This window comes from Scylla paramamosain, chromosome 39 (genome assembly GCF_035594125.1).
Source record: "Scylla paramamosain isolate STU-SP2022 chromosome 39, ASM3559412v1, whole genome shotgun sequence".
NCBI classification, from domain to species: Eukaryota; Metazoa; Arthropoda; class Malacostraca; order Decapoda; family Portunidae; genus Scylla; species Scylla paramamosain.
Genome location: NC_087189.1, coordinates 15222828 through 15237062, shown reverse-complemented (window position 1 = coordinate 15237062; position 14235 = coordinate 15222828). Strand labels below are relative to the sequence as shown.

Below are 14235 nucleotides of genomic sequence, written 5' to 3'. Positions count from 1 at the left end.
TATTTTGCAATACTTCGATCATACGGTTTATTTTCCTATAACTTTCAATAAGGTTGTTTTTCGGGTAGCTATATTTATTTTCGCCTACTTGGATCATACGGTTAATTTTCCTATACTTTCCATAAGGTACATTTTCAAGTACGTATATTAATCTTCTCATACTTCGATCATACAGTTTATTTTCCCTTGGCTTCCAATAAGGCTCATTCTCGAGTAATTTGGTAATAAATATGCGAATAATAAAATATGCGAAGAAGAAACAAAGGAAAACTGGCCATGCAAAAAACGTGATTCTCTCTCTCTCGCTCTGTCTCTGCCAAGGCAGCAGGTGGACACGAAAATACGTGCATTGCTCACATGATGGCCGCCGCACACGCCTGACTTGTGCATTATTAACAGGAGAAGCAGTGTTGTGAGCACGGCTAATAATCTCTGTGGCCTTTGAAAATAGTCGTGGTGAGAGAGCGTAGAGTTTCAGAACACAGGCCTCTCTCTCCCAATTGCCGGAGAATTTAGTGTTGTTATTTACTTGTCCTGATAGCTTAATCTAACCTAACCTAACCTAACCTAACCTAATCTAACCTAACCTAACCTAACCTAACCTAACCTAAACTAACCTAACCTAACCTACCCTAACCTAACCTACCCTAACCTAACCTAACCTAACCTACCCTAACCTAAGCTAACCTAACTTAACCTATCCTAACCTACCCCTTTTCCCCCTCCCCCCTCCCAAGACAGCACTCCCTCCCCCTTCCTGGCTGTCTTCCCTCCCCCTCCCCCTCCCACCTAACCTATCCCCTCCCCCTCCCCCTCCCCCTCCCACCCTAACCTATCCCCTCCCCCTCCCCCCTCCCCCTCCCCGGGCAGCCGACTGCCCTGTGGGGCCGGCTGCCCCCTCAGTCAGGGAAGTACTCCAGCAGGGCGGAGTACACCACCAGGGTGAGGGACAGGGTCTGTGCAATGGCGAGCAGGTTGTCCCACAGGCCGTGGGACAACCTGCTTCCAGCCCTGCCCCTCCCCTGGCGAGCCTTCCCTGGCTGGGGGAGTTGGCGCTGTGGTGGTGGGGAAGGGGTCACCACTCCCTTCCCCACTCCTCGGAGGACGAGCCCCGCTCCCTCGTCCTCCGCGGGGGTCGTGGCTCTCCTGGCCTCCTTTTGCCCCTCCTCCGGGCTGGGGGCCGAGACCCACAGGCCCAGGCCATCCTTCCCCGGGCTGGCCGCCACCACCTGGCCAGCCTCTGGGGCGGGGCAGGTCTCGTGCCCTGGGCTGGCCGCCACCACCTGGCCAGCCTCAGGGGCGTGGCCGGCCTCGTCCCCAGGGCTGGCCGCCACCACCTGGCCAGCCTCTGGGGCGGGACCGGCCTCCTGCCCCGCCTCGGGGACGCGGACAGCCTGGTCCTCCTGGGGGGCTTGGGGCGGCTGCCCACTCTCTTGCTGTTGCAAAAGAGCACGGGGCAGCCCTGCCCCTGCCCCCGTGGACACCCAGACCTCCGGCCAGGCTGAAGTACAAAACGGCGTGACGCCCCGCCGTAGTGTACCTCAGTCCGGCCAGGAGGTCCCTCAGGGGCAAGTCCTGGCAGAAGACTGTTTCGCCTCCTGCCAGGCACTGCACCCTGATGGGTGTCTCCTGGTCCAAGGCGGCCAGCTTGTCCATATTTAGGCTGGCCGCCTGATCCGACACGAGGGGCTTCGCCCCCCTCGGCCCCTTGCCGGAAGGTAAAGGAGGCCAGAGAGCGCCTCCCCCTCCCACAGCAGCCCCCTGAGCGGGGGCGGGACAGCCTCACGGCGTCCACGCCACACTCGCCCAGGAGGCTCAGCCTTGCCTCCACAGACAATCGACTGCTTCTAATACCCATTCTAGTTCTCATGAAATTAAAAATGTACCTTGGTTCAGTTTTGGCTGAGTGGCGAAAAGTAGGATGGTGGTGAACAGACCGCTTGAGAGAGAGAGAGAGAGAGAGAGAGAGAGAGAGAGAGAGAGAGAGAGAGAGAGAGAGAGAGAGAGAGAGAGAGAGAGAGAGAGAGAGAGAGAGAGAGAGAGAGAGAGAGAGAGAGAGAGAGAGAGAGAGAGAGAGAGAGAGAGAGAGAGAGAGAGAGAGAGAGAGAGAGAGAGAGAGAGAGAGAGAGAGAGAGAGAGAGAGAGAGAGAGAGAGAGAGAGAGAGAGAGAGAGAGAGAGAGAGAGAGAGAGAGAGAGAGAGAGAGAGAGAGAGAGAGAGAGAGAGAGAGAGAGAGAGAGAGAGAGAGAGAGAGAGAGAGAGAGAGAGAGAGAGAGAGAGAGAGAGAGAGAGAGAGAGAGAGAGAGAGAGAGAGAGAGAGAGAGAGAGGTTGATTGATTGATATATTTTGTTTGCCTTTTGTAACATTAATGCATTTCTGCATTTCATACACAGTTCAATACGTAAGGCCAGGTCCATCAAGCCGAAGCTTTTATACAGACCTGAATAAAGAATTACACAAGTAGCGCAAATGTTTACACCCTGACTTGTTCCTATTTGAGCCGCCATTTTGCACATGATAGAGGTAATAATAGACTACTTGTTTTGTTGTTTGCAGCACATGACACAATAATGAGTGATGGAGTGTATAGTATGCTATACTGTGCCACATATATGTTCACATACGTGAACTTCATGAACACAAACACAGGTAGACACACTTACATAGATACCCACAAACATACATACCACAACATATAACTGCATACATACACACATTCATATGTACATGCACAGACACACACACTCACACATATGCAACCTGTATGCGAACATACATACGTACAGCATGATGCATACATGCGGGCACACAATACACGCACACACACACACACACACACACACACACACACACACACACACACACACACACACACACACACACACACACACACACACACACACACACACACACACACACACACACACACACACACACACACACACACACACACACCCAAACACACACATGGCCACATACTAACCTGTGCACATACACATACTCACATACATACATAACAAATGTATGCATGGTTACATACATACTTTGCCGTAACATATGTTATATTAGCAAAGTTTTTCTATTAATGATATCATTGTTGGTGATGTACATACACACGTCCACAAGATGTGCACACCTGACATGTGTGTCTGTGTATCAACACATAACAGCACATGATTCACAGACATTGCTATGGTTAGCATTCATAGTTTAGAAGTAAGAAACATTTCACTTTGCTTTTAAACAAATTGACAGAGGTTAGTGATTTAATTTCGTGCGGGAGGCTGTTCCACTCCCTGACGCCGCGCACACTCACACTTCTCTATGCGTGGACAGTCCTACAGAGAGGAAGTTTGAGGTCATCTGGCCTTCTATTGTTATTAATATTATTGGATAGTAATTCATAAGATGTATTATTGGGATATATGTAAATTGATTTGAAAAGAAATATACAAGTTTGCAAGAATATTATATCGGGGACTTTCAAAAGGTTGTGTTCACAAAATAGAGGATTAGTATGATCGTACCGATTTTTATGAAATATTACTCTCATTATTTTCTTTCTGCGCAACAAATAACCCCTCTAAGAGTGTTTTAAAAGCTCCCCCTGAAATTGCCGAACAGTATATTACATGTGGATAAACAGTAGACATATATATTAATTTCAGACATTGGACAGTTATATTGTTTGTAATTGTGTACAAGACACCAGTTATTTGATGTAGGTGTTGATGTAGAGTTGATGTAGGTGTTGTTTTCATGTTAATCTATCATCTATTATTAAGCCTAGAAATGTTATGCAGTTAACTTTACTCAAGAAATTTTTTTTTCTTTATATAAATATCAACTTCATTTACGTTTGTCAGACAAGACACCATCTAGAAAGTTTTAGACACGTTTAGTGTAAGTGTGTTGCTAGTTAATTAATTCATGATTTAAAGTATTAACCATTTCCTCTATATTTTGTCCCTGGACGTATATATAATAATAGAAAATAAAAAGGAAGCTAGGGAAAGGGTGGAGAGAGAGAGAGAGAGAGAGAGAGAGAGAGAGAGAGAGAGAGAGAGAGAGAGAGAGAGAGAGAGAGAGAGAGAGAGAGAGAGAGAGAGAGAGAGAGAGAGAGAGAGAGAGAGAGAGAGAGAGAGAGAGAGAGAGAGAGAGAGAGAGAGAGAGAGAGAGAGAGAGAGAGAGAGAGAGAGAGAGAGAGAGAGAGAGAGACAGAGAGAGATTCGTATATTCGTATATTCGTGAGAAAGATTCATGGCAAGAAGTAAATTCTTTCATACAAATGCGCCACATTAAGCACCTCCAGAGTAAGACTGTATAATTATCAGGCAGGAAGCGCGACAGTAAACACGTCAAGTCTATGGAGAAGGCAGGGCGTGTTTCACTTGCTGGTCTTGCCTCTCACTTTTTTTTTTTTTTTTATGTTTGCTTTTTTCTTTTCTTTTCTTTCTTGCATGGATTGACAAGGTGTGGAATAATAGTAAGAAAATATAAATGATAAAAAAAATCTGAATTGGTGTTACTCCAGCTGATAATCCTGCTCTAACTACTACTACTACTACTACTACTACTACTACTACTACTATTACTACTACTACTACTACTACTACTACTACTACTACTACTACTACTACTACTACTACTACTACTACTATTACTACTACTACTACTACTACTACTACTACTACTACTACTACTACTACTACTACTACTAACATTCACCTGTTACGACTCAGGAAAGCTTTATTTTTCTCCAATCCTTTATACAAGGAGTTGCGTTTGGAAATGAAAATTCAAATAGCCGAACACAAAAATCAATTAGATGCAAAAAGATATTGGACCGCTCAACTTGAAACACTGGAGTAAACAATGCAATACATGTTTAATTTAGAGTCTGTGTAAAATGGTATTCTTACATTTGCATATAGCCACTATTTTTACTCACACTCTCATATCTTCTTGGCGAATGACAAACAGAGGAACAGAAAAATATCTTTACAGTTGCCGCTTCCATACATACACAGACAAAAAAAGAGAGAGAAAAAAAAGGTAATAATAATAAAACTAAATATGTTTCTGGAAGTGCATCAATACTTTTAAAACAACGAGTCACAGGAAGAGAGAAAACAGAAACAGCAAAGAATTCCAGAGTTTACCAACGATGGTGATGAAAGATTGAAGATATTGTTTAACTCCTGGACTACTGAAAGCGAACGGAATAAAGGTGAAAGTCTTGTGTAGCGCCAGCGTGGGGAAGGAGAGACGCATGCTGATGGCAAATTCAGAAGAGCAGTAACCATAGAAATAACATCACAAGACAGACTTTCCCCATTTTTTTCCATCTTCATATACTTGTGTGCATTTTTTGTAGCATATCAGTGTATTTGCTCTGGTAAGCTCAGTAGGTATGAAATGTTCTCTAGGGTATGCATTAATTCGTCCATTTATTTATTTATTTATTTATTTATTCACTTATTTACTATCTATTTATTTTACATTCTACTTTCCATTACCACATCGTATTGAGAGGTACCTTTGTGACTCACTGTTTCCTTTACATTGAGAAATGACTTGTTTATTACAATACAGCATAAAGCAAGTGTCTGCAGTGAGCCAGACACTTTGTCAAGCAGCCTTACCTTACATGCACATGGAATAACACAGGCAAGCATGACAGGCTTCACTTAAATGTAAATCTACAAAGGTACACTGCGCTACAAAAACAGCTCCGTCCCCGTCACTCACCGGTAAATTGTGAGTGTGTCAGGAGGAGCTGCAAAAAGCCAGTCCTCGTCGTCTGGCCGCGAGGAAGGAAAAAGATCCCGCCGCTGCTGCATCCGACAACACAAACACAAAATCAGAGGACTGTGTTAAACCCTAAAGTTCTGATATTTTTGCCTAAAAAATTCCTCAATTGAATATTCCTGTTATTATGGAAAGTATTTTGTAATTGTATATCTTTCCTTTCTTCACTCATATACTCGTACATACAAAAGATATATACGAAAAAAAAAAAAAACGAACGCAAAAATGATAGCCAATTGTTAGGTTTCAACTGAATCTCTAAGTAAATGTTTATACCAACAAGATGACACTGTTATAGAAAGTATATGGCTTCCTGTCCTTCTTTTTTTTTCTATGAATACACTAAAATAAGCACACGAAGACTGGAATACAGAAAAAAAATAGTTTGGAAAAGATTCTCGGTTAATCCTCAAAGGACTTTTTTCCTGTAAGATGTAATGAACAAATATATACAAAATTTATATTCTTTCTTCATTCGTATACACACACACACACACACACACACACATATATATATATATATATATATATATATATATATATATATATATATATATATATATATATATATATATATATATATATATATATATATATATATATATATATATATTTACCCTAGGAAAGCAAAAAAAATGGGAGGCAAAACAACGCTTTAGAAAAAAGGTTTAAATTAATCCTTCAATGGATGATAATACTACTGACACGATATCTTGGAAGCTGTATCATTAGCATGATAATTATTGTATTGGAGAATGTGATTATTTGTTTGAAGAAGTGAATCATTTCATTGTGTTTTTCTTGCGTTGCGCATTTGGAGCGTCATTTTGTTTCCCATCCTGCCCAGTCAGCTGGCTGACAGGACAGGAGGATATTACTGTATGCCGCTCAGAGGTGACTAGTTGTCGGGAGTGGTTGGGTGTTACCTGGTGATGGAGCCGTGGTACGAAGGTATGTATAGTGATAAGGATTGAAAAACTATTAGTGTTTAATTCATGGAAATAATGGTGATATTATACGTGAACATAGTGATTGTTGTCTCTGCCCCTTTCGGGTTTGCTTTGGTTGTGAAGCAGATTATTTATTGAATATACGGACAACTGCAGGCGCAGCGTGCAGTTACAGTAGCACATATGGTAACGAGAGGGTGCTTTGCTACAGGGGTTTCAAGGCTCGTGATGGTGAGGCGATTGAAGTGAGTTGATATAAATTTGTTGTATGTGTGTCACGAGGTGCAATAGTGGGGGATGTGTGGGTTAAAAAATTGTTTAGCTCTAGCTTGATGTCCAGGTGAAAATTGTAAATTTGTTCCCTATGTGACGTTGTATTTATGTAATATATCTATATGATCTCACATGGAATTATCATGCACTTGTGTTTGAGTGATATAACAGCAGTCTGCTATTTTTTGTGGGAGGTTGTGTTGAATAGTGTGATGGTATGGTTGTGTTGCACAGTGTGTTAATATTATGGTGTTTGTCACAGGATTTTTGTAGCATCGTTATGTTTATTACTTTTATATGATCAAGATCACTGTGTTGCAGGTTGAAACTTTTTCTACAGTAAACAACTGTTCCAACTTGGGGTCCATCCTTGATCCCCCAGTACACTTACCAAAACGATAAAACTGATGCAAAACACACTTTATGGAGAAAAAAAAAAAAATACATTACCAAAAAGTATATTTAGTGTTTTTGAGGTTTGTACGTACAAAAACGCCAAAATACATACTAAGTACCTTGAATGGGGAAAGGAGAAAACATTACAAGAAACACGTATTATGAGTGTTTCTCAGCTTCTTAGGAACCGAAACGCTAAAACGTGTGATTAGCACTCTATATGGAGAAAAAAAAATTACCAGGAACGTATGTTTTGAGATTGTTTCATATTTTTAAGTGATATAACGGAAAAATCCATGCAAAGCAAACTATATGGGGAAAATCATATTCTTCCGTAGAAAAACGCCAAAATGCATGCAAAGGATCGATGTTAAGGGTCAAAATGCTAAATAGCATGGAATGCAAACTATTCGAGGAAACAAAACAACGTTACCAAAAACGATCCTTTTTATTTATTTTTTGTTACTTCTATACAAAAACATTTAAAACTCATGAAAAACAATCTTTATAGAAAAAAAAAATATATATATATATATTAACAAAAAAAAAAAAAAAAAAAACAAGTATTTTGAGTGTTTTTTAGCTTCTTACATTCTTAGGCACCAAAACGGTAAAAAAAAAACGAATGAACAGTACTCTATATGGTGAAACAGAAAAAAAAAAGTGCATTTTGACTGTTTCACACTGATAGGTACCAAAAAGCAAAAATGCATGTAAGGTATCCTATATGGGAAAAAAAAGACATTTCCAGAATAGGATCTTTTGAGACTTTACGAGCGTATTAGGTACCAAAAAGCTAAGAAGTATGGAAATTAACCGATGCGAAAATATATGAAAAAAAAAAAAAAAAAAAAAAAAAAAAAAAAAATATATATATATATATATATATATATATATATATATATATATATATATATATATATACTCGTATATATATATATATATATATATATATATATATATATATATATATATATATATATATATATATATATATATATATATATATATATATATATATATATATATATATATATATATATATATATATATATATATATATATATATATATATATATATATATATATATATATATATATATATATATATATATATATATATATATATATATATATATATATATATATATATATATATATATATATATATATATATATATATATATATATATATATATATATATATATATATATATATACTCGTATATATATATACACACATTACGAAAAACATATATCTTGAGTGTTTTTTAGTTTCTTAAGTACACATAAGCTAAACAGCAATCGAAAATCACTTGATGGAGAAACAAAATAACATAACCAAAAACAAGCATTTTGTGTTTTTGAGCTTCTTACAAAGACGCCAAAATGCATGGATAGTACATTGTATGGGGGAACGAAAGGATACTACGAGGAACGTGCATTATGAGTTTTTTGAGCTTCTTAGGTACCAAAACGTAAAGACGCATGAATTGCACTTTATATGAAAAAAAAGATAATATTACAAAAAAAAAAAAAACGTATTTTGAGTGTATTTCACATTGTTATATAGCAAAACAACAATTTTTTTTTAAACACCTTATATTTGGAAAGGAAACGTGATTTCCAGAAACGTTTTATGAGCGTGATATACACGATAAAAAAACAAAAAACTATAAAAAGAATAGAATTACCCCTATATGAGAAAAAAAAATTACCATAAACGTCTATTTTCAGTGTTTTTGAGCTCTTTACCTACCATCTTACTGAAACACATGGAAAAAATAACTTTATGGAGAAATAGTATAACTTTACCAAAAGGAACGTGTACTTTGAGTGTTTTTTAGCCTTGCAGAAAACTCCAAAATTCATGCGAAGTACTTTATATGAGAAAATGAGAAGACATTACGAAGCAACGTGCATTATAAGGGTTTCTGATCTTCTAGGTACCGAAATGTTAGAATGGTTTAACATTACTCCATATCGAGAAAGAAAACAATATTGTCAAAAACATGTATTTCAAAAACGCCAAAATATACGCAAAACGTGCATTTTGCCGAAAAAAAGAGAAAAGAAACGAGAAAAAAAAGAAAAAGCAACGAGAAAAGAAATGAGACCTACAGAAACGTGTGTTTTAGGAGCATTTGAGCGTGTTAGGACCCAAACGCTAAAAACCATGGAAATCACCCTATATAGGAATATAAAACAACATTAAAAAATCTTATCTATTGAGTGTTTTTGAACTCTTATCGTACCAAAACACTAAAATTAGTGCAAAACACCCTTTATACAGAAATAATAATATTATGAAAAAACAAGAATTGTGAGTGTTTTGAGCTTGTTACATACAAAAATGAGAAAATGCATGCAGAATACTCTACGCGGAGAAACGAAAGGACATTACCAGAGACGTGTATTATGAGTTTTTTTTTTCTTTTTAACTTATATACCAAATCGCTAATACACATGATTAGCAGTCTATATGGAGAAACAGAACAACATTAGCAAAAACGTGTATTTTTTTGTATTTCACATTGTTAGGTACCTAAACGCGAAAATGCATGCAGAACACTCCAGAAATATGTCTTCTGAGTGTTCAGCACTAAAACGCAAAAAAAAAAAAAAAAATGCATGGAAAGCACCCTATATTGGAAAAAAAAGAAACATTAGCAAAAAAGTTTTATTTTTCAGTGTTTTGAGTTAGTTACGAACCAAAACACAAAACCGCATGCGAAACACTTTATGGAGAAAGACTAACTTTACTAAAAAATAAGTATTTTCAGTATTTTCTGCTTGTTATGTAGAAAACGACAAAATGCTTGGAAAGTACCCAGAAAACATTATAAAAAAGAGTATTTTTGCTTTTTATGTAACTATACGTTTTTATACGTAATAAGCAAAAACGCTAAAATTAATGCAAAACACATTTCATGGGGAACCAGGAAACATTATAAAAAGTGTGTTTTGCTTGTTACGTATAAAAACATATAGTTACATAAAAAGCAAAAAACACTCTTTTTCATAATGTTTTCTGGTTCTCCATAAAAGGTGTTTTGCATTCGTTTAGCGTTTAGGTTCGTAAGCAGCTCAGAAACGCTGAGGAGACGTTTTTTGGTAATACATTTTTATTTATTTATTTTTTTCCATATAAGTTCCTTTCCCTGCATTTTAACGTTTTCATATAAACACTAAAAAGACACATTTCTGGAAATCTCGTTTCCCTTTCCTCATATAGGGTACGTTTTGGCATCTAACAATCTGAAATACATTAAAAATGCACGATTTTGGTAATGATGTTCCGTTTCTCCATATGCCGGGGCTATTCATGCGTTTTCGAATTTTGGTACCTGAGAAGCCCATGATACACAATTTTAGTAATAATCTCATAATACATTATTTTCTTAGAATCTTTTTTTTCCTTATATAGGATACTTTGCATGCATGTTGCTATTTATCTGCGTAACAAGCTGAAAACACTTAAAATACTTTTTACGATGTGGAATACACTAAAAATGCACGTTTTTGGTAATGATTTTATGTTTCTCCATATAGTGGTCTATTCATGCGTTTTCGTGTTTTGATACCTAAGAAGCTCATAATACACAATTTTCGTAATGTTATTTTTTCCTTCTATAAGGTACATTACAAGCATGTTGCTACATTTAACGTAGCAAGCTGAAAACACTTGTTTTAAATACCAAAATACTTGTTTTTGCTAATGTTGTTCAATTTCTCCATAAAGAGTGTTTTTCATGCGTTTTAGCGTTTTGTACGTAAGAAGCTAAAAAAAAAAAACAGTTTTTGTAAAGTTGTTTTATATTCCAATATAGTGTGATTTCCATGCTCCTCAGCGTTTTTGGTGTCTAACAACCTCAAAAACACTCAAAAAGGCATGTTTCGTTCCCCCATATAGGAGCTTTTTGCATTCATTTTAGCGTTGTTTGTACCTAACAAAGGGAAAAAACTCAAAGTACATGTTTTGGTGAAGATATATTCTTTTTCCTTGAAGTGTTTTTTTTTTTACATGTATTTCAGCGTTTTCGCACGTAAGTAGCTCAATAACATTGAAAGGAAACGCTCTTGTTAATATTATTTTGTTATCCCGTATAGGATGGCTTCCATTTTTTGTTTTTTTTGTTTGATCATTTTGGTGCCTATTAACCTTATAAACACTTAAAAGACACATTTCTGGAAATTTCGTTTCCTTTCCCCATAAAAGATGTCTTGCATGTATTTTAGTGTTTTTGTACCTAGCAGAGAGAAATACGCTCAAAATGCACATTTTTGGTAATGAGGTTCTCATTCGCCATATCAAGTGCTATTCAGGAGTTTTTCCGTTTTGGTACTTAAGAAGCTCATAAACACTCATAAAACAGTATTCTCGTAATATCTTTTCGTTTTCCCATGTAGAATAGTTTGGATGCTTTTTGGCGTTTTTCTACGTAACAATCTCATAAACATTCAAAATATTTGGTTTTGGTAATGTTATCATATTTTTCCATAGATGATGTTTTGCATGCGTTTTAGCATGTAAAGAAAAAGACACGATTTTGTAATTTTGTGTTATATTCTTACATAAGAATTGATTCTTATGTTAGATTGATTTCAAAGCTTTTTAGTGTTTTGGGTCCTAAAACGCTCAAAAACACTAAAAAGACACGTTTCTAGTAATGTCGTTTTGTTTCTCCATATAAGAGGTTTGCAGGCATTTTGAAGTTTTGCACCTAACAAAGTGAAAACATTTAAAATTCACAATTTTTGGTAATGCTCTTTTTTTTTCTGTTTCTCCAAATAGAGTTATATTCATGCATTTTAGCATTTTGGTACCTGAGAAGCTCATAAACACACATAATACACGTTTCTTGCAATGCCTTTTCGTTTCCCTATATATGGTACTTTGTATTGATTTTGGCGCTTTTCTACGTAACAACTTCACAAACACTCATAATACTAGTTTCTGGAAATATTATGTTTCTCCATAAAGGGTATTTACCATGCATTTTACCGTATTGGTATGTAAAGAGCTGAAAAAAGAAAAAAAATAAATAGAGACATTTTTGGTAATGTTTTGTTTTCCCATATAGGGTGCTTTCTATGGATTTTAGCGTTTTGGTGCCTAGCACGCTCAAAACAATCAAAAGATATGTTTCTGGAAATCTCGTTCCTTTCTCCATATAGGGAGCTTTGCATGCATTTTGGTGTTTTGGTACCGAACATTGTGAAATAACTCAAAATGAACGTTTTTTTTTGTAATGTTGTTCTGTTTGTCCATATAGACTGCTATACATGTGTTTTCGCAATTTGTCTTTACCAAAGAAGCTCAAAAACAATCATAATAGACGTTTTTCGTAATTTCCTTTCGATTCCCCATATAGGGTACTTTCCTTGCATTTTGGCGTTTTCATACGTAACAACCTCAAAAACAATCAAAATACTTGTTTTTGGTAATGTTATTGTGTTCCTCCATAAAGGGTATTTTCCATACGATTTAGTGTTTTGCTTCGTAAGTATGTATATATATATATATATATATATATATATATATATATATATATATATATATATATATATATATATATATATATATATATATATATATATATATATATATATATATATATATATATATATATATATATATATATATATATATATATATATATATATATATATATATATATATATATATATATATATATATATATATATATATATATATATATATATTTTTTTTTTTTTTTATGTAGGAACGACACTGGCCAAGGGCAACAAAAAATTTATAAAAAAATTGCCCACTGAAATGCCAGTCCCATAAAAGGGTCAATGCAGTGGTCAAAAATTGGTGGATAAGTGTCTTGAAACCTCCCTCTTGAAGGAATTCAAGTCAGAGGAAGGTGGAAATACAGAAGCAGGCAGGTAGTTCGTGCAGCGAGGACGCGGAAGGAGGTGAGGCATGCAGTTAGCAAGATCAGAAGAGCAGTTAGCATGAAAATAGCGGTAGAAGACAGTTAGATATGCAACATTGCGGCGGTGAGAGAGAGGCTGAAGACAGTCAGTTAGAGGAGAGGAGTTGATGAGACGAAAAGCTTTTGATTCCACCCTGTCTAGAAGAGCAGTATGAGTGGAACCCCCCCGACATGTGAAGCATACTCCATACATGGACGGATAAGGCCCTTGTACAGAGTTAGCAGATGGGGGGGTGAGAAAAACTGGCGGAGACGTCTCAGAACACCTAACTTCATAGAAGCTGTTTTAGCTAGAGATGAGATGTGAAGTTTCCAGTTCAGATTACAAGTAAAGGACAGACCGAGGATGTTCAGTGTAGAAGAGGGGGACAGTTGAGTGTCATTGAAGAAGAGGGGATAGTTGTCTGGAAGGTTGTGTCGAGTTGATAGATGGAGGAATTGAGTTTTTGAGGCATTGAACAATACCAAGTTTGCTCTGCCCCAATCAGAAATTTTAGAAAGATCAGAAGTCAGGCGTTCTGTGGCTTACCTGCGTGATATGTTTACCTCCTGAAGGGTTGGACGTCTATGAAAAGAGGTGGAAAAGTGTAGGGTGGTATCATCAGCGTAGGAGTGGATAGGACAAGAAGTTTGGTTTAGAAGATCATTAATGAATAATAAGAAGAGAGTGGGTGACAGGACAGAACCCTGAGGAACACCACTGTTAATAGATTTAGGAGAAGAACAGTGACCGTCTACCACAGCAGCAATAGAACGGTCAGAAAGGATACTTGAGATGAAGTTACAGAGAGAAGGATAGAAACCGTAGGAGAGTAGTTTGGAAATCAAAGCTTTGTGCC

At 36.8% G+C, this 14235-nt stretch overlaps 1 long non-coding RNA gene across 1 annotated transcript; it reads right to left on the bottom strand.

The window, feature by feature from the left end:
- Positions 1 to 905: 905 nt before the first annotated feature.
- Positions 906 to 1405, bottom strand: LOC135092368 (uncharacterized). The gene is made up of 2 exons (XR_010262831.1): positions 1338 to 1405; positions 906 to 1229 (listed from the first exon to the last, which is right to left on the bottom strand). It is a non-coding gene; the product is annotated as an uncharacterized LOC135092368 (long non-coding RNA).
- Between the last annotated feature and the right edge of the window lie 12830 nt (positions 1406 to 14235).